The sequence below is a fragment of the Rhinolophus sinicus genome, linkage group LG09, assembly GCF_036562045.2.
Source record: "Rhinolophus sinicus isolate RSC01 linkage group LG09, ASM3656204v1, whole genome shotgun sequence".
NCBI lineage: Eukaryota > Metazoa > Chordata > Mammalia > Chiroptera > Rhinolophidae > Rhinolophus > Rhinolophus sinicus.
In genome coordinates this window covers 72,373,456-72,395,662 of record NC_133758.1, presented here as the reverse complement: position 1 = coordinate 72,395,662, position 22,207 = coordinate 72,373,456, and the positions used below count along the sequence as shown (strand labels likewise).

General features: G+C 35.4%; 1 protein-coding gene and 1 pseudogene across 9 annotated transcripts in view; one reads left to right on the top strand and one right to left on the bottom strand.

Annotated features, from left to right (window-relative positions):
* The window catches only part of MAGI2 (membrane associated guanylate kinase, WW and PDZ domain containing 2), a 1,294,930-nt gene that overhangs the window by 649,462 nt on the left and 623,261 nt on the right, over positions 1 to 22,207 (top strand). The window lies entirely within an intron of this gene.
* LOC109454143 (large ribosomal subunit protein eL36) lies at positions 8,285 to 11,695 on the bottom strand (annotated as a pseudogene).

The window sequence follows — 22,207 nt, the reverse complement described above, 5'->3', positions numbered from 1 at the left end:
TTTTTCGTGGTTCATATTACACAAGATGGTTCCTATGGGGATAAAAATCTTAGCTCTACATTAAAAAATTATTTTGAATGCACAGAATACTTTTCTAAAATAAGAAGTTATGAATATCTCTAATCAGATAATTTTAAATTATTTAGAATAACAAACATTTTTAAACCCTAAACTTCTATGCTTGCTTTCTAATTTGAATTGGGTTTAATTTCTTTAAAAGATAATAGTGCAATGATCAAATGAAATGGTGGGATACCTGCCTGGCTGAGTATCCCCCAGAAGGCTTCCCAGGGTGGCATTACCTTAATGAATTTTCCATGGGCCCAAATCTGTTTCTCCACCTCAAAAGTTCTAAGTGTTATTTTTGTCAGTTTGCCCATTCTAGATTGATTTTGTGACATATAAATTAAACTGTTTATTAATTTCCCCCAGATAGGTCATTATACTATAGATCAGAATTCTTAGTTTGCAAGAACAGCTCATCCTCCTATAAAACATCTACACAGAAATCCAGTTATAGTCAGATCGTGAGTAGGTCAACATGTGTTCAGATCAAGAGGCCTCCTGTAACTCAAATACTTACCGGCATCAGACAAAGATAGTTGAAACCTCCATCTAGAATTCTCTCTGGAAAGAAATCCCTCCAAGATAGAAGCTCTTTGAGAGTGGGGTTGTTGTAGATCTTGGTTACTGCTGGATCCTTAGCACCTAGTATGGCATCTAGAATACATCAGGCATTCAAAAAATATCATTGAGTGAATGAGTGAATGAATGAATGGGACTGTAATATTCTCAGTCTGTTGGCCAAGATGCCTTCTCTCTTAATGCTTGAGTGGGCTATACCAACATGTACTTTTGAAATTCTTTTAAAGCTAACCCAACTCCATCCTGATTTAAATTTTGTTTCATCAAATAGATGAATATCTTCTGTTTGATATTGCTTCTGCTTAAAAACCAATGTAACCCTTTGAGGAAATTTGCTCAGCCCCAAATCTGTTATGTTATATGTCAGTTTTATAATTTTTCTTAACTTCCCAAATTCTTGGAAATAAATCGTATTTTCTTCTTTTTCTTAATGTGTAGCCCAATGGTTTGGACGTTGGCATTAGACCAGTCTGACTTTGAATTTAGACTTCCGGTTTGTGAATCACATGATCTTGAATAAGCTACTTCACCTCTTTGACCTTCATTTTACTCATCTATAAAATATGATCAACATAATTATGGTACAAGTTAAATAGGACAGAGTTACAGAGTATCTGACACACTGTAAAGACTTAATAAATCATGCATCAACATCATTATAGATACAGGTAACCCCCGCATAACGCGGTTGTTAAGTTCCTTAAAAATGCCGTGTTATGCAAATCGTGTTGTACAAAACAAAGAACTAGTACATAAAATGGGGTTAAGTTCCAAAAATTTATAAAAATACTATTATATTTTTATAATTAAGAAAAATATCTTTATTATAGCAATTTCCCCCAAAAGTGTAACATATTAATATGTATTAAATAATGTTTTCTTTGTCATCACTACTAAGCACCATTAACCAAGGGCGTTTTCTTTTTGACAAGATATCTTCATCCTCTGAACTTAATGCTCCACAAACAAAATGGATTTAAAATTCTAATAAATGTTAAAATTCTGCAGTCAAATCTGATATGACATCCATGCTCGAATGAAAAATTTCAAATGAGATATCTTTTACTCTTAAAAGCTCTTATTACTCTCTGTGTTAATCGGGGATTTCTCTAATTCTCAAACCGTGGAGGAGTGAAACCATGTTTAGGATGCCATGTTGTACAAAGGTTTTCCCCAATTCCTGAATCGTGTTATAGAAGTGCTGTGTTATACGAGGGTTACCTGTGCTGTGTAATACCATTACAAGTGACTGATATTGATATGGATGCAAAACTCTGCATCCATAATAGCCTCTCATTCTGTACTCCTTTTCAGTAAGGCTTCAGGAAGTCTATGAACTAATTGTACGCTGGGAAATGCAATGACAGAGAAAGAAAAAGGTGAATTTTCTTCATATAGGAAAGAGGATCAGAGGAATATGGACAACCAGTATCAGTATCTTTAATTCAAACTACAGTGGCTCCAGGCAGAGTGTTTGATGGATCTATCTCAGCCATGTGAACAGAAATTGAGTTCCACAGGGAGAGGCCATTGTGTATCTTGTTTTTATTGGTAGTTTGGTGGATACTCAAAAAAAAAAAAAAAAAGAAAAAAAATGCTTTTAAATGAAATGATGAATACCCATGGGCAAATTTTTAAAATGAGGCTGTTTATTAATATTAATTCTGTAATCTTAAAAAAAATCATTTTAATCTAAGACTTACTTTGTATTTAATATTTAAATTGTTTAATTCATCAACTACTGTTTCTAGAAACTTGCAAAATTAATTTAACATCCTCAATACAGAGTATTATTCTCAAGTGCTCTATACAGAGTATTATTCTCAAGTGCTCTATACTTACAAACACAATTTTTGAGGAGATTGAGTCCAGAAACAAAGTAAGATCACACCTAATTATTAGGTAACTTTATTTAGCTGTCACCTTCATAGGCTTTTCCTAACTATCCTATCTAAAAATAGCATCGCCTCATCATTATCACAATCCCTGCCTCTATGTGTACCACTTTGTTTTTCTTAGCACTTATCACAACCTGTTATTATAATATTTTATGCATTTTCACTCTCAGCCACTAGACAGTAAGCTTCTTGTGGCTAGGGACTTCATTTAGTTCTCAGGTGTATCTCCAGAGCACAGACTAGTGGCTGGTCCACGTTAAGCTCTCAACAAATACATGTAAAATAAACGAATCAATGGACTCAAAGGTAACAGATGCATAGGCTCTATTGAAAACAAATAAATCCACTGAATATCACTGTTTGACAGCAAGCGTGATTTAACCTTTTGTCAAGTTTGTACTTTGTAGCATTTGACCAAGTATTAGCATTCATATTTAAAGTCAAAAGCAAAACTTCACAATGTCATTTATATTATGATTTTCATATATTCTACGTATAGTTTAATTCAATTTTAAAATAAGAAGCCATCTTTTAAAAAACTTCACGGACTATGATTTGTGCAGTTCTAGCAATGAAAATTCTTTATTAATAAACAACCACACAATTTCCCTGACAGCTCTCATAGTCACAGCCAACTGTAACGAAAAAGATCATATTGCATTCCATGGTAGCTCTGTGGGCCCTTAGAGTGTAGTAAAGCCTGCTCTCAAGTATTATAACCTTGCATATGCTGAGGCTCAAGTGATGTATGCCTAGGTAATCGTTGCAGAATAAGACCCAGTCCCAGCCCCATCACAGCACTTATGTCATATGGCGTTCACCCCTCCCCTCTCTCTCTCTCTCTCTCTCTCTCTCTCACACACACACACACACACACACACACACGCACAAATGCACAGAATTATCAGTTCAAATCTTTATAAACTATAAAATACCTCTGCCATGACTTCCATCTTCCTGTTTCCTCCAATTGCTTTCTCTCCCCTATTCCTACTGTCTTGTCAAATTGTTACTTCTGCCAGATTAATTATTTGAGCCATGGTAAGTCAATGTCAGGCTGAAAATAAAAAGGTGCTGATAGTTAGGTACACTATCACACCCTGACACCAAAAGCACTGATCACATTTCATGGATTGTGCTAAAAATCACTTCATTTGTTTAAGACAAAGGAATTATTTTAAAGTGAACATATACACTTCCCAAACAGTCACCTAAGCAAGGTTAAAACAAAAACTAGGATTTTTGAAAGGATGCCTAAAAAGATACGATTTCTCATCAATTATTGTTAGTTACTGCATATTATGTGTATCTTCACATTTTCATTCAACTCATAATTTGTAGCAATCTTACATGACTGTAACTTAGTTGAAATTCATATTTAAGCTGAACTAGCATATTATACTGCATCATTTTTAGAACTGCATTCTAGATTGCTTCATTCCTTGGGAGAATTATTTTCCTTTACATTACTTAATATAAAAACCATTTTATACTTTAAAATGTGACTAGTGATACCAATTACCAACAGTCATTTTGTTCCTATCCTACCCTTCTCTTTTTTAGCTCTAGTTTTAATTTAAGGAAAATGATGTGGAGATGTTACTAATTTGGCTTATATTTTTATTGTACCTCTTATTTTCATTTGAATTATTGTTTTGTCAAATATTGGTGCTCATGAAAGATTTATGAATCTAAACATTTCCAATTTTTCAATTCAAATCAGATGGAGACAAAGATACATTTCAATGTAGCATTTATAGATATAATAACTTAATACTCAAAAGTCTTAAACCCGTTCCAAATCTTTTGATAACATTTAGTTTAACAAACACTGAAAAATTGAAATCACAACAGAAAATATGAAATAGTACTGTAAACTATCAATAATCCCTTCTGTTATATCCCTGAAAGATTAGATATGTTGTTGTGGACTCATTCCTAAGGTCCAAGATAAGGTCTAGTTCGTAAGTTATATTTTGATAAGATGACCCATTCGGAAAGAAAGGTGACTGTTTTGTACACTGATGAAGCAGTTAACTGGTATTAACAGCAAATTATCATATTCATTCCAAGAATCAAGTAACATAAACCAAAAATTAAGTTAGATAATGAGAGAATATATTGGGGGTTTTTGTTTTTTTTTTCACCTTACAAAAGGTGATGATTATAAGATACAGCCCTATTCAAATTCTTTTGTAATTGGAATATTAACTTGAATTCAGCATTATGTTTTTGAATACCTATCTTAAAAGCCTGGGATAGAATCATGTAAAGACATTGACAGAATCCTATATAAGGGGACGTGGGGTCTAGCAGGCTCTCCAGCAAGGACCGCAACTAACCAAAATCATCAGCCTCCAAGGGAAGAGAGTGTCTCCTGTAATCCTTTATCTCCAACATTCAGTGTAGCACCTGGCAGTTAGTGACCTGTAGACAGTGGTGGAATGAATGTTATATGTGCCATGATTAGCACTTTTTGAAAAGATCAATGTGGGATCTAGAAAGGGAGCAATAGATAAACCTGATTTGTTTAAAAGTTAAGATCAAAGTGGTTCTAAAGTAATTTTTTAATTATTCAGAAACCTACACCCAAGCATGAGCCAATTCTAGGTCTAATTAGTTCATCTTGGATTCACTTATAATTTAGTAATTTGGGCCCTAAGAGCCACAAGAATTAACAACCCAAAAAACTGGGTAACTGTTAACTATCTGCCATATTTTTCAGAAATTTAGTCAGACTTTCTTCATAAAAGACATTTTATCTGTAAGGCAAAAAAAGGTTTGTTTTCCTGTAAGAAATATAATTGTGAAAATAATTTTGCAATCCTCCTTTGGCCCAATAAAGGTGTCCTAATAGCCATTTTTTATTCTTAAACTCTGATTTTTTATTTTTATTTTAACATTTGAAGAAACCTAGTTGACTATGAAAAGCAAGAAATCATTCAGCACTTAGGTCACTTCTCCCCAGTTGGCTCAAGGCTCTCTAGAGTCTTGTCACATCCTCCTGAACTAAGATGGCATAAGTGATAAGTTCTATGACCCACATTTCACACATGTGCATTAGTTTAAACTCAAAAGCTAAATGACCTGCCTTGGCCCAGCTGGGAGTGTGATGACATATCTTGGGGTAAATGTCAGAGTGATGGAATTGATTTACAAGACACATTACATGCTAGGGAAGCATTTTTAAGCAGTCACCTGGCCCCCTCAAAGAGGTTTTCTTGACCAGGTGGCCTTTCTTCTCACTTTGCCTTGACAGGACCAAGAGCACCAAGAACCAGAAAGGAGGACGTTAAACACAAAACAAGGGCTCCCATACTTTCACACAAATTTTCAAATTGTTGAGTTCTGTGACCTCTTCCAGCAGTTTCCTGCCCCTCATGCTTCTAATAGTACAGGGTTCTGTATTTGAAATCTTCCACATGTCACCTTCCTGCCATCTATAGTGATGACAGCATCACAGGTGATTGTTATCCTCATGCTCTTTCATCTAACTCTCATCAAATATCACCCTCAGTAAAACCCCATTGCTTTTTTCAGTCTTCAATCTGTGCAGAATATTAACATGGCAATTATGCCCCTTTTATTGAACCTACACCCAGTAGCCTGAAGAGGGAAAGTGATGCCCCTAAACAACTCTATACCCTCTTCTCCTGCCCCCAACCCAACCCTTTTGTTCTTTCCCTTCATTATTCTTCTAATTAGGCCATCACTCCTGTTTTCTTTGTCTCCTCTTTCTCGGGCAAAACATAAGACACTCCTCAATGGTATCTCTTTGCCCCTGTTCACCTTGTTTTACTTTGCTTTCCTCGGCCACCTTATCTCCTCCCATGGCTTTAACCCCATTTCCCTCAATCTACCCCCCACCACACACACACCGTGTTGAATTAAGCTTTTACCTCCTCAGAAACCTTTCGGAACTTTCTATCACTTATTAGAAAGAATCACTATTCCCCGGTTTGACACTCCTGACCCTCATCAATTTCCCCCGCCCTACAGCCATCTCTCACATGTTGATGTCCACTATTTTCTAACTCCTTCTGCGTCTTCTTGCTCTTATGCCTTCACTCATTCTCGTTCCACTTCTTAATTGCCCTTCATTCCATCTCCACATGCCCAAGTTTTAATCCATTTTTCTAGAAATATTTCAAATACTACATCCTTTATGATATTGTCACTGCTTCTCCCACCTTGAAGCAGTTCCTTATCAACGTTTCACAGTGTGTGGTCAGAAGCACACCGGTGTCAGAATCACTTCTGTTTCTCATTAAATATGCAAATCCCCAGGCCACAGGCCAGGCCTATTATATCTATCTTTTTAAAGGTGAAGGCAAGAAATCTGCATTTTTAACAAGTTTTCCATATGAATCTTATGCACATCAAGTTTTTGAACTACAACTCTATGTTCTGAATTCACAAGTTACACTTAATGTTTCTTTTCTTTAGGTATAGTTAGATGTCCCCTTGCATCATTATTTGTCTGTGTACTCTATGTGAGCTTTCTGAGAGTAGATATATAACTTTAACATTAAAATAAATGCTTCTGCATCATAACTATTCCTTGAATTTATTACACATGAATGAATTTCATTAGCTAACACCCAAATGAGCATTAGAATTTATGTCTAATTTATAAACATATCTATATATCTATCTATATATATATATAGATATATATTTATAGAGAGAGATATATATTAACAGGTGAAAATATCAACTTGATTTTTCTTCAAAACAATAGAAAAATGTGAGGCAGATTGAAATAATATCAAGGAATAATTTAGAAGATTCATTATGCATTTCTAAGTATGGTTACTTCCTCAATCACTGCAATGCTTAATAGCAAACCTGGTAGTTAGGCAGCCTGGGCTTCATTTAAAAAGTTCTCTTTGATTCTTTCCTGAGTGTACTTTAGTAATTCTTTCCGTGTTCCTGGGTCGCTCTCGTTCCTTCCCTTTAATATAAGAGGGCTCAGCTAGATAAGCCAGCACTAAGTAATTCTATGGTTATATTATTCTATGATTAAGCAATGTGGCTTAAGCGGGGCTACAACTTATTTGAGACTACTCCTGGTTAGTCTTATTCAACACAAGCAATGCCTTTGACTTCCTCCAGGGATTCTCACAAAACAGAGTTCAAAAACTCTCAAATTGTCTAAGACACAAGTATATTTAAATGTCCTTCATATTATTCATGTTAAATCATTTAGCGGAAGCTGTTTTAAGTATGTGTTAAATTTAGCCCATTTCTTATTTCCTAAGTTATTAACCAATAAATTAAATTCGCTTTGAGACTGATGTTTTGCCATTGTGATACTGTTTTGTGCCGCAAATTAAGCCAGAATTCTGGGCTTTTCTGATGCTGGGATCTAAGATATGTGTTTCTCTAGTTATAGTCTTAACCAAATAACTCCAGTGAGAATGAAAATAGTGTCGTTGACACAAGTCCTTAATTTACAACATTGAACACAGAGAGGCAACTATGGATATACTCTCAAAAATTGTTTCTAAAAGTGCTGGTGTCTTTATTTTAAAATATATTTGCTGCAGAAATATGACCCTCCTGATATCGTCATGACTAGATACTTTATAAACTCGTCACCATTCAAATTTCAGTTTTACTGGTGGATAATTAGTTATGATAGAAAAATCTTTCTTTCCTCCCTCCCTTCCCCTCCCTTCCTCCCTCCCTTCCTTCCCTTATTCTTGAAAATGTCTTATCACACACAGAGGGGATGGGCCTCAGTCCTCCTTGGTTGCTGCCTTCCTCGTAGCTGCAAGGACATTGCTCTGCTCTTCTCCCTCTTGGCACAGATGTGCATCCCCACCTTTTGTTGATGAACTTCAGGGCTCGCCTGTCCTTAGAAACCTTGAGTAGCTCATGGCGCTCTGCGCAGAAGAGACAAAGCCGCACACCTCTCCGACTGTGTCCCGCCCCAACCTGGTGTGCTGGGTGAGGCACCAGCGGCGGTGGCAGCCGTGTCACGGCTTGCTCACGGTCTCAGTCACCCGGTGGCCCTCCTTGAGGCCTGCGGCCATGGGGTAGCGCAGAGCCGTGGCTGCGGCTCCCAATGGCTGCCATGGCTCCACGTAGTTTTATGTCTGCATCATTACTACAATTCATTACATGTTTACTAGATTAAACAGTGCATTCAAATGAGATAATGAATTACATATTTTAAGAGCAGAATGAGCTATATTTGTTAAAGAAAATTACATTAAATCTTCATTTTAAAAATTAAAGAGTCATATCTTATAGTGGAGTTAATTACATATAAATATTTCCCTGGACCAAGATTTATATTTTAGAAATAAAATAGTTTCTCTAAATGATTTTATTATCGAGAGTAATAATATATAGTATATTAAAATATGAACAATCTCGTTTTGTTTTTTTAACTTCAGCTCTTCGATTTAAATTTCTTGATTCGGATTTCAGAATATTGTTTCAATCGACTTTACATTTTTCTCGTTTTGAATAAAAATAAGAATTGATATTTATGTTCATTTGTCCAAATATGTGTATATGAGTTAGATTTGAAAATTCTAATACTCATAAAGTGCTAGCTTCAAAAGCCTGTCTAGGACAAGCCTATCTTTTCAGTCTTAATAAAATCAGTTCATTAAGAAAAAGCTAGCGTGTTAGTGACTTCCTTAGAGTACCTCCTTTATAAATTGTTTGCAGAGTTCTCATGATTCAAGAAGTTGGAAAACTGTAGAATAAATGGAAGACTGAATATTTCATTTCAAGATTTCAAAATGTTCATAAATCATACATCCAGCTGGGGCCTACCTGTGTGATAAGGGGGCATTCATCTTTTTTAAAAATTTTAATTAAAGTACCACCTAACCCAAATATGTGGCAAATATGGTCTTGAAGAAGGTAACTCAAAGTATAGGAGTATTAGTATTTTTTTAAAAGATCTACAAATATCATTAGGATTATTTGAGATGAATTCTTATGATACTTTGGTTACTTCCTGATAGCCAGCTATATACTGAGGGACATTATTTTTCTCAATCCTGAGTATACAATTTTGTGCATCACCGCTTAGGTGACCTAAAAGAAATTACACAAACTCATTTTATTATCAGAGACGACTCGGCAAAGGGAAGGGTGCAGTGTAGACAAGAGTGAAAAGGTAAATAGAATATATAGATTTTATATTCTCTTTCTTGGTTAGTGTAATATTGGTTTAAGAAATAGTATAATTACTTAATAAGAGGTAATGTCAATATTAGCATTGTTAAACATTAGGTCCAACTCTTTCTTCCATAGAATTTTAGTTAAATTCTAACAGAAAAATAGTTAGGTCCTGCACCTCCATATTTTCAGCCAGCAAACATATTTTACATACTATCTTGAATTAAATCACAAAGAGTGTTCCTAAATGGAGTAGTTTAATGATCTAATCATCACACCTGTTATTTTTCTATCCTTTCGTGAACCATAGGTTAGATCCAAGGGCTGTCTATTTGATCTTCCTTACCTTTGAGAAATAAAAGTTGATTATTTGATTTTCTGATGAGAGCACAGATGACTTTTTCAGCTTATCCTTTAGAAATTAAGTTCCTTGGACTTTGAATAAAATGGCATGCAGCTTCCCCAGGGCACAAGTGATTTAGAAACATCTTGTTTTCCCACGACAGTTGTATATTCGTGAATTGCTTTGTATTTGGTGTCCTGTTAAACAAACCAGACCATTTCCCATGGTCCCCATTATTTAAAAAGAAAATATTATTGTGATGTATCATGAGTAGTATTCTATAAATTATAAGTTATGTATCTAAATGAACTATATAAACAGTGGTTAAAAGGATTGGTTCTAGATCTGGAGGGCCCAGATTTATATCCCAGGTTCAGCACTTACTTGTTCTGTGTAGGAGCACGTTCATTAACCTTTCTGTACCCCATCCATATTGGAACAATTTTTCTGTACCATAATAATAGTTCCAACATCATAGTTTGTGTGTGTGTGTGTGGGGGGGGATTAAATGAGTTAATACACATAAAATGTGTGTAACTAGCACATGCGAAGCACCCAATCAATGTTAGCTATTACCATTTATAGTTTAATAGCAAAAATCAAGTCATGCTTATCAGCTGTCACTACTATGTTTCCCCAAATGTGGCATATAACTTTATTTTACTAAGGAAGGCATAATTTCTTCATGACTTTACATATAGTTAATTAGATATATTTTGACATACTTACATAAGAAGTAACTTCTCTCCATTTTAAGGAATCTTATCTAACCACTGTATTATGATGACATAATTTTTGAGTGTGGAAATGAAACCACTTGATGTATTTTGAAAGGATTATGAGTTCTTGGTTAGTAACAGGTAACTGAGTAGGTTTAACTAAATGTTCCTAATAATTAAGATTATAGCTGATAAATTATATAAAGTGAAAGTATAGTGCATACATTCAATTGGAGTTTTTCATCACTTATTTATAATCTTTTCATTTACTTTGAGACAATAGTTACAAATGTTTACTAACTAGCAATGATAGTCCAAATTAAATTCTGTTCACAAGAGCTGTGTCTTTGGAGAATAAGTCTTCTATAATGGAACTATTGATAGTAACGAAGGCAAGATCCTCATACATCAAACACTTGTTTTGATGAGACAAGTTTAATGCATGGTAAGAGCTACGGTATTGTTAGCAGCAACAAGATTCCAAGCCCTTGGCACAACGTTGTCTTTGAAAGTGAAAAAAAAAAGAAATGTTGCACCTTGGTTATTTTCTTCATACAAGATCCTGTGTGACTCACAGTACACTGTAGTAATTCTATTTAAATTATTTTGTTTAGCTTAATGTGTTCTATCACTCGCTCCTTCTTTTCCATAAAAGATACTGATGCCAAATTGGCTTTTATATACCTTTGGAGAGCATAGTCATACAAAGCCTGCCAACACACTGCTTATGTTGTTTGAAGGTCAGTTATAGTTGTTTTTCTTTATTTTTTTCTTCCAAACTTACTAAAAGCAATTTGAGGAGCTTGAGGTTAGTATGCTAGAAAAAAACAAACTTAGTATTATTCTATTTAGACATACAGTAATTGCAAGTGTTTAATATATTAGAATGTAGAACTCATTGTGTCAGGTTTTGAATTTATATAAAATCTTACCTTTGGTTTTAGCATTTTCTTACTAATTGGTTCACATAGTAGGTACAGGAAAATTGGCTCTCCAGAATGTTGGAAAACTGGAAGCAGTGATATTTGTCAGGTAAATCTAGGCATTTATTCTGCTTTCTTCATAGAAACAAGGATGTGGTATATCTGATGCTGAGTCTGCTTCCAGTATATGAACACATCCCTCATTAAATTGTTAGTCTACACTTTTTCAAATGGTGACATAAACTCAGAGTATAAAAGAACACTGGCACAGCAAGGGTTGAGTTTTCCAGTTTCCAGATAAACTATACCATCCTTGGACATTGTCACTGATCTCTCCATGCCCCCTCTGGACTCCCTAGGGGCCAAAGTGCTGAGAGCAGCTGCATGTTCTCCTACTTGGTGTGGCTGATGCAACTGTAAACATAATCTCACGTCACGTTGGGCATATCCAGTAGGATTTCTTCCTGAGTCCATAATCGATCTGAAACAATGTTAAAAGTTTTTATTTTAGGAATAAGCTTGATGCCTGAGCAGGAATCAGGTTCCCATTGCTATTCTATTCAGTAAGAAGCATGGATGAATAGGTCCCCTGATAAGAGTTAAACTAATGATGATAAATGAGGAAGGCATTCCATCCTTGTCAAATGAAATAAGGAAATTGTGAAAAAATGTACAGAATGACTAGAATAAACTTTTAACGAGGATTCATTATTACAGAGTTATCTTGGGCTCACCCATTGTGAAATAACAAGTCAATAATAGAAAATTAGAGTCAAAACTGACTTTCACTCTACCAATGTTACTACTGTCAGTACCATTGGGACATTCTAATGGATCCCCTACTTATATGCTTTGTGCTCAGAAAAGTTATTTAAATTCTGCTGGCCTTAATTTCCTGATTTGTACAGCTAGAGTAATAATATTTTAAATGACTGTCGTCAGAATTAAAGTAAATAATAGCAGTAAAATTGGGCTTGACCTATACTATATGCTAAATAAAAATTGGCCATTTTTTTAATGTTTGAAATAGATACTACTATTCTGATTTGAGAGGAAAGAAGGAGAATATTGGTGCTCAATGTTACCCACTAAAGTCATGCACAGCTAGTATATGAAAAGTTGCAGCAAGTATATTATTCATATCAAAGTGATTTTGAAAAGATTAGGGAAACTTGTAACAGATTCACCATGGTGAGGTCCTGAAGCTGATCCATTAATCTTACTTTACTCAAATGTGCATAGTCCATTGAGACATGATATTTTTCTTCTCCCAGATTTTGAACACCTATTCAATCGTGTATTTTCCCTATTTCTAATTTTAAAATTGGTAGTATTTTACCATTTCACTGTGTGTGTGTGTGTGTGTGTGTGTGTGTGTGTGTGTGTGTGTGTGGTAGTATAACCCATATGTCATCAGAGGTCCTCTTGTCCTTTAAGCTCTAAATAAGATGGCTTAGACTCCCATTCCATGCTCCAGTGGAAAGCCCAATACTATCCTCAAGATTTCTCTGAACTCCCAATGGGTCTTGCATCCTCATGGTCACCTTTGTCTCCAACCACTCTGCAACTGTTTTTCTTTTCTGCTCTGTGTCTCTGCTACGGTATATACCCAAATGGGCAAGTCAGTCCCTTTGTTAACCATGTACCACATGTACAGTTCCATAAAAATAAATATGCTCATCAATGTGAGTATAGCACACTGTCTTAAATTATGGCAAAGATGCAGCAACACCAGCAACTTAAAACTGAATATTAGATGTCCCCAGGTTTACATTTTTTTCATCTATCTTAAAGACTATCCTGCCTTGTTCCTTTCCTTTCTTTATTCCCCACCACCCACTAAATTATCATGAACTTCTAATTTAGGAACAATTCTGCTGTCTTCTATGACTTTCTCTCCTATTAATACATGTTCCCAGACTCTTATATTCTACCCCAAGCACCTTATCAAGATATTTTCCAAATCATATACAATTTTCTCTTTAAAAGGAACACTGTTATCAGGCATTAACATACATACACACTGTAATTGCAAGCCATCTCAACTCTTCTTGGAACAAGGAGGGGTAGACTTAAGTTAGTAAAATTAAGTAAAACTCACAATTGAAAGATGCTTCTGTGGCAAAAGCGCTCCAAATCAGAGCTCTGAAGTTCTTTGAAAACATCTGTAACTCTTGATTTATTACCAGATGTGCTGCTCGCAGAGGGGCTCCACTGTTGGAATCACAGGAACAGTTTCTTCCTGAAGCAAGTGGTCGCTAAACATATAAATCCCTGGTCTCAGATTATTTGATTCATCAGGTGTTTTTATGTAGAAGGGTTGACTCTTTTTTCCAACTGGAATAAGTTTGATTCCAAGACGTTCTGTTCCTGAAAGCTCTGTGACAGGATTCAAAATTCCAAATGTTATGGCTTCAATAGTCTTTTCTTGAGTGTGGGGCTTATATTTTGTGTTTATTCTCTAAATGTTGGCTATACTTATTGGCTATATTTATGTCCTGGAAAAATGGCAGTTATTATGGGTTTTTAAATTATCTTATTATCTAAAATAATGTGTTCTTATTATCTAAGGATTGACTGTAAAAATGAAGTCATTTTTATTACTACTATTATTTCACCTTTGTCTTTTGCGGAGTCACTCTCCTGTTTTTTGTTAAATAATCATTATGGTTGTGTCATTAAGCTAATCATGTTGTTCATTGTTTCCTCAGAGCTTTAACTGGGTTAGAGTTTAAATATTTAAAACAGGTTTTCAATGAGTTATTGTTTAAATACTATACCATGTAGAATGAGGTTAAGGATTTCTATAAAGAGGCATTTCCTATTGCTTTTGGTGACAGTAAGTCTTTAATTTTTGAGCAAGTTAACTATATGATCATAAAACCAAGGAAGGCTTGAGAATCTGCATTCTTCCAGGTAAATAGTGCTAAGATAGTCTAGACAGCTAAGGAGCCATTTTTTCCTAACAAATTCCTAGGACTATGATTCTGAAAACTGTTCAGGAGTTCATTCTATATTCACTATGTTTTCTGATTTATGTAACTGACTATATCATTTGCTATTATTTTATCCTTGTTAGAGCTGAAGAAATATGGATTTCCTCACTCCCCCTCACATTCTCCCAATGCCTAAAGACAAGGCTAATTTGCTTCTCAGCCCTTATTACTCCAAGCAAATCAATCCCCTTTTGATTAAACTCCCTTAGTGAATATCAACCTTAGCACCATTGCTAGATAATAGGACTCTCTCCTAAACAAGCGCTACAGAGAAAAACTAAACATGTAGAGATCTAATTATGAACTATTATGAGAGAATATTAACAAAGTCTAAATTCAAAATTCTTGAATTTTAGTGATGGAGACACAATAAGATTTCCTAGAAATAAAAAAGCTGACATTTGAAACAATTTAATCAAAGTGCTTGGCCTTTCCTCCTGGGTTCCAGACAGAATGTGAAGCTGTTTTAAGTCAGTGTGACCTCCATGCCTCAGCATCTTGGGAAAATTCAAAGCTGAGTGTTTAGTTTCTGAAAGCCTTTGTATTTCCCTTCCAGCATGATGGAAATAAATTCCATATATGCTTCATATTTTAGGTATGCATCTGATTGTGTCTGGTTTGGACTATTTGCTGACAGTGCATGGTTCTTGACTAACACAGATAATGTGCAACAATGTGCCCTGCTCCTGGGTACACAGGAAATGAGGATGCTCACAGAGCCCGCCTCCAGGAGTTAGCTCAATACATTTCAATTGCTCATTAGAGTTCCAATGCCTCATTGTTGTCTATATGTGAACAGCTTAAGTGAATAGGAATCAGATGGAGGGTGGGGGAGGACACACGGAGATTTCACATAATTCCTGTTGCCAGAGAAACCATTTTCTTGCTGTCTGGGCATGCACCGAGCAGCTTAGATCAACTGGAGCCTCAGCGCAGCCCTTGCTGTGACTTTAGTAAAGGAAACAAACAGAAGGGAGAAAATGCTTACAAAGAAAAGCAGAATCGAGCATTAAAATGTTCTTTTAGATGGTTTTGTAGACTGGGGTTTGAAACCCCTTGTCCCTAAGATGGCTGCTCCATCTAATTATACATGTGTTTCTATGTCTCATGTTTATTTATTTATTTTTCTACCTCTCTAGAACACCATATTTTCATATATGTTTATATACATTATATATTTGCATATTTATATAAAAATGCTCTTTATCTTTTTCCCTCTTTCCCTTCTTCCCTTCCTCCCTACACATACACACATCACATCACACAACTGTGCTGTGTTTAACACATGGGAAACTTTTCTTAGGGGGGAAAAATAGGAAAGAATGTTACCGAAGCCTAGGGGTCCATTTGCCTGCACATGTCAAAGCCAAAGGAGAAAGGAACACGAGTTTGCAGCAAAGAAAGTAGAGGTTCATTTAAAGAAATGGCACTGAGCCCGGAGACACAGGTGAGCTAGTGCTTTTAAGACCCAGCTCCCCCATGGCATGTAGGTTACAGATTCTATATATAAAGCAAAATCACAAGACACCGTGGGTTATGGGTTCAGAGCTATGTTGGGAGCTGATTGGTTTGAGGTGAGGTAAGGACAATGAATCATTTCTTCAGGTCTTGACAGTTCTGAGGTGTGTGCCTGTGTGCCTATCTTGGTTTCATGGGAAAGTAGCCAGGATGTCATTCCATCTTAGGGTCCAGGAGCTGAAACATAACTTAGGTCAAAGTGTTACATTTAGCCTACCAAAGGACCAGATTGTGTGACCATTAGTCAGGTTGCGGCTACTGTTTTCTGTTTCCTCAGAGGTTGCTGATTACCTGAAAAAAGGCTCCGACTCTGAGGAGTATATACCGGGGGTGCCAAAAAAATGTATACAAGTGGACACTTTGGTCAACATTGCCCAAGCAGTCGTTCACCGTAATCAGAAGTATCTGGACCTCTTGTAATTGCAGAAGTCAAACGTGACTTGTATTCATCTTTTGTTATTGGTAGATATTGAGTATTACAATTTTAATACAGTTTTTCTTTTTTAGAATACGTATACATTTTTTTGGCACCCTCTGTATATATAAAGAGGGATATGATTTCTAGAGGTAGAATTTAAAGCTAAGTTTAATCAAAGTCATAAGGACTCTGGGTTTCAAGAATATGGTGATAACGTGGTTTGTTCACAAAGTCGAAAGTAATGACAGAAACTAAGGAAGTATAGGAGAGCACAAACTGTGAATTGTAGATTTGTTTAACATTTGGAGATATATATATATATATATATATATATATATATATATATTTCTTTTGTTGATTCAATTTAAACTTATTGAGCTGACTTAGAGTACTGAATGTGGCATTTTTACAATTTCAAGTATAAATACTGGTTATGACATTTTAACAATTTCTACTATAAATCAGACCACTATAATGAAAACAGTACAGGGCAAAAAAAAGGAATGTCAATTATAATATGGGGAAAAGTCACGTATCAGGTCATCTATGGAAATAAGCATTTGCTCACACGTCCCAGAAGTAATATGAATCAGGTAGCTTAATGAAAATCAGGTATTAAGTCTTAAAATATAATTTAGTAAGGTCTTTCCTCTCTCCTTCTAACACTTGGATCTTTTTGATGAAGGATGACTTCTAAGCATAATATTTAGAAAATAAGAATATATTAGTTAAAATATTCCAAGCACACAGTTCCCCATACATTTTCCTCCATATTTTTAGTATACAAACTATTAATATACACTGATTCTATTTCCAATATTACATAAGAAAAGCAAATAATAGTAGTAATAAAAATAAAAATGTATGTATGTATGTATATGTGATTGTATTTATGACAGCTCTGAAAAAAGCTAGTTCATATTTTGGAAAATTTACTTTTAATTATTTTATTTTATTTAGATTTCATTAAGAGTGAAAAGTTTCAATAAGGATTTTTTTTAAACTTCTTGTCCTTTTGGGAGAGAGATAATTTGCAAATATCATTGATACATAGAGATTTTGTAAGACTAAGTGTTTATTAATGAATCCCTTGATCTATCTCACCCCATTTGGAAATAACTGCTTCCTATTTATGCTGTCTCCACTTGTACAAAGTTTTAATCATAGTGTTTATGCCATTTTATGTCACATGTTTGCCTTTTGTTCCTGCTCCACTAATTTCAACAAATGTACCAAGACTGTAACCATGTCCTATTTATGTTTATAAGTCTTGTGCCAGGCATAGAGATTGTACATAGTAAGTACACAAGAAATGTGTACCGATAAAATGAATCAATGAATGAAGCAAAGCTTTAGCCAAAGGAATAACTATTATACACAAAATAACATTATAAATTGGGAGTACATTAAGATATGAAAATCAGGGTTTCAAATTGCTATGTCACAGTAATCATTGAACACATTTCACATTTGTAGACATTCTAAGAAAAAATATGGCAATATTGAAAAAGGAAAAAATATATGAAATAAAATCACAGGTTTTCAAATATAGCCTCGTGTTTCAAAAATTGCAAATATGTTTTTGAAAAAAATGAAGAAAATAATTTTAGTTTTCTTTTCAACTCTTTCTGATGATTCTAGTCTAATGTTTTTCTTTTCCTCTGTAAACTCCAGTCTTTCATTACTGCAATGCTAAAATCTCCCTCTTGCCTGAACAATTACCAAATGCTAATTTTACCTGCCCTGGGGATATGGCCTAATTTACATTCCTTTTTAATGACCCATCTTCTTTAGGCCCATACAGGTAGAAAATTGCTGATAGATGTTAAAGCACTCATACTACAATGTTTACATTTTGTTTTGCTTTCTATTTGTCTTGGAGGAGATGGAAGAATTAAAATTCTCTTTTTGAATTGTGTTGTTTTCTACATGTTTCCTCCTGTTTTTCTTTCAATTCTCTCTTCTTGCCTTCTGTCCATCAATTACGCAGATCACAGGAGAGCTATTAGAGATCACTGTGCAATACTCCCCATCATTTCTGAATGTAGATCTTTGTTATTCAATATGATTCCTGGATTTGGATTTACCAGAGAAAATATATGTATTTTCTTATACACTTTTGTATATCTTGATGAAAACTCCTATTAAGGTCTCAGTTCAAATTTCAATAAACTGAAAGACTGAATTTTGTTATTGATTCCCCTTCCCAGTTAGCATAGCTGATGAAAAAGGAAAGATATTGCAGCTTTAGCTTGCACTTGGAACCAACACCTTCTTGTGTTAGATCTTTTCATTATAAATGCAATTGACAGAGGTGTCTATTATAAGCTATTTGTTATACAATCTTTATAAATAGCTCTCATCATTTATAAGACAAGTCTAAATTTGTTTGGAAATAGCTTCTGAAGACACCCTGCTGTGGCTTACTCAGAGCGTCAGGCTGTCATTCAGTAGGGGAGTCAGGTACTTCAGCTGGTCGTCTTCTCATCAGCCTGACATGATGTGCGTCACATACAACTTCAATGACCACTGTAAGTGAAACATGGTTCATAAATAACCACATACAACTCAGCACTATTTAGCTATACTCTATATCATCTAAGGTAAATCTTGTTTTGATTTCTTTTCGGGATGTCTTGCTTAGCTATTTTGGTGAACATTGCCACCATTTCTGTGTCTTCTAACTCTAATTTGACTTGTCCAGTGGAGGAAGGTCTTAAAACTCAGACATGGATTTTTTTTCTCTCTCTCTGTAAAGACTGATGTGTATAAGAAAGATAGAAAGCTTAGGACTCTTTGAGTCCTTAGGTCCCACATTTCTATTCAAATGAAAGTTCAAAAATGCATTTCAAAGTCAAATATAAATGGTTTTGGGATTATCCACCATTTTGGATTACACACACCACTGCTCCCATTACTGCAAGTAATTAAGAGCTTTCTGATATGAAAAAGTGCTCCCTTAAATGCTAACACTCTTGTATCAAACTTTCACAAGAACTTTAATAAGTGAAGCTAAGTGATTATAATTCCACCTCCTTTCTCTACTCATTCTCTGAAGGAGATATTCAAAAGCAATAATATCCTACAAAGCACTTAGGAAGGAGGGAAGAAGAAAAGCAAGGGACCTGAATAATGAAGATTCCATATCAGTCCTTAATAGTGGAAAGTTTTCAATTGAATATTTCCAAAGGTCAAATCAGAAAATATAGCCTTAAAGTAAAAAATAAACTAAATGGAAATAATCTGACAAATATATAGACATGACAAAATCACAGGACAGAAGCCAACTATAAAGATAATATAATTCACCCATTCCACAACAGCCCCCATTTTTACGAATGAAGAAACTAAGATACCATAAAATCACCCTTCCCAGGTAATAAAAACCCTCCTCTCTGTGACCTCTATACCTTGCTTATATTCTAATCTTGCTTTATTATTACTGTCATTTGTACTCATCTTTAACTATCAGTTTGCCTCTGACACCACTTCTAGTCTGAAACCAGATACGGGCTTACTCTGATTACCGTTAGAACTAGCACTTATTGTGTGTCCTGACACACAATAGATATTGAATGCTTTCTGTGTTGAGTCTAATTGAATTTTAAACATAACCTTCAATGAAATGAAAGTTCAATATATGTATTTTCTGTAAACTTAATCCCACTAAATGTGATCATGAATCTCAGTCCTTTGTATACTGCAAAGTCCTACCCTTGCTTGATGTTACTATCAGCACACATTAGATTACATAAAAGAGACCTTACAAAGATTTAGCTGGAATTTCAATTGTCGAATTAATTAGATCCTCAGAGTTTACCTGTTAAACATTTATTGATTCAGTTTTTAAATTGTGGTATAGGTACTTTCTAGATGATAACAGCATTATCTTTTGATTTAGTTACCAGGCTTATACACAGATTCCTATGGTAATAGTCACCAATTTTGCATAGCATGGATGAGACTCTTTGAAATCACAGGTACAGAGGGATGACCCGTGGATTGACAAATCACATAACTCTCTAAAATTTTCCTCCCTTTTGACTTTAAAGAGCTGCACATGTTTTTGAGTCAAGTGGCATTAATTACTCCAGCAATAGTCTGTAATTTCTAAGCATTTCCCTGTGCTGAGTAAGCTTTATTCTTGCTCCCAACTCCCATCTTCCTTTGATCACTATGGTGCATTGATGTTGTAACCTCTCTTGCAATGCCCTCTTGAGGAGTTTGGCTGGCATTTACTGTAACTAATCACTAACACATAAAACTCCAGATTCACCTAGAGATTAAATTAGCTTCCGCCTTGTTATGCTTTAGTTCATTTATCTTAGAATAAGCCAAGAGTCAAAGTCTTTGATGAGGGTAATATAGCTTGATTTCCTTCCTATTCATTACCTAACCCCTTTCCCAAAAACAGAGTGCTGTGCACACCTTGTATTAGGACCTGGAAACCCCCAGAGCACCTGCATTCAAAGAGGATTATGCTGGGCAGGAGTAGTATTAAAAATTAGCCAGACTCCTAATTTTGATCGTTATCTATCTGTGTGAATTTGGGCTACTTACTGACTTCCCTGAACTTCAGGTTCCACTCTTTGAAAATGTGTATGATCTTATCTCCTGTGAGGATTCAATAATATGATATGTACTAAATATATAGCAATATGTGCTTATTAGCAGAAATAACCATTCTATTAGTGATGATAATTTAGCCTAATAAGGTCACTCTCATGAAAGACCCCCTCCCTTGTTTGGGGCTGAATTCACTCTCCTGCATATGCTAATAACTTAGAAAGGACTGTCTGAAGGCTTGATGACTTCTAGCTTTGTGATCCAAGAGTTACAAAACACTGTGTTCATCTGGCTGGATATAGGACTGACGTACGAGAAACCTGTGATGCAGGGTCAGTACTGGGAAGGAATGACAGAGCCAGGCATTTGTCTATAATCCATGATACTAAGATTGGGGGCAAAAAGTCAATACCTAAAGATCATGTGTAAATGCCAGGAGCCAAGCACAGAAGATACCAGGACATATCATTGCAAACAACATGTAAAGATGAGGAGGAATCAAAAGAAATAGCTAAGGTATAAACACATACAAATTCTGCTGGATAATCGTTTTCCAGGCCTATTTTTAACTCAGCACCTGACAGCCCGTAAAACTCATTGAAGACTGGAACAGTAAATGGAATTTGTACTGTGTTTTAGCTTCTTTTGGTGCTCAGTATAGTTGGAAAATAAATGTGAACAGAAGTGATGGCCATAGACATGGGGGAAGTATGATGAGTGCTCTAATGGGAGAACAATTACCTCGGCCCTGAGATGTCTGAGAGACACCCCATGGGAGATGACATCTCAGCTAAGTGTTGAAGGGCATGTGGGGGCTTAGCAGAGAAGGGGATAAAGGGCATTCCAGAATAGAAATGATACCTTGCAGACGCACAAAACAAGATGACAAGGAATTCATTTACCTGAAGCGTGGCGTGAGTGTGCGTGAGTGTGTGTGTGTGTGTGTGTGTGTCTAAGTGTTGCAGATCTGTGTGTTGAAAGGGAGGCCTGGGGTATTGTGGGGGGATTGATGCTGCACTGGCCAGTAGAGTCCATCTC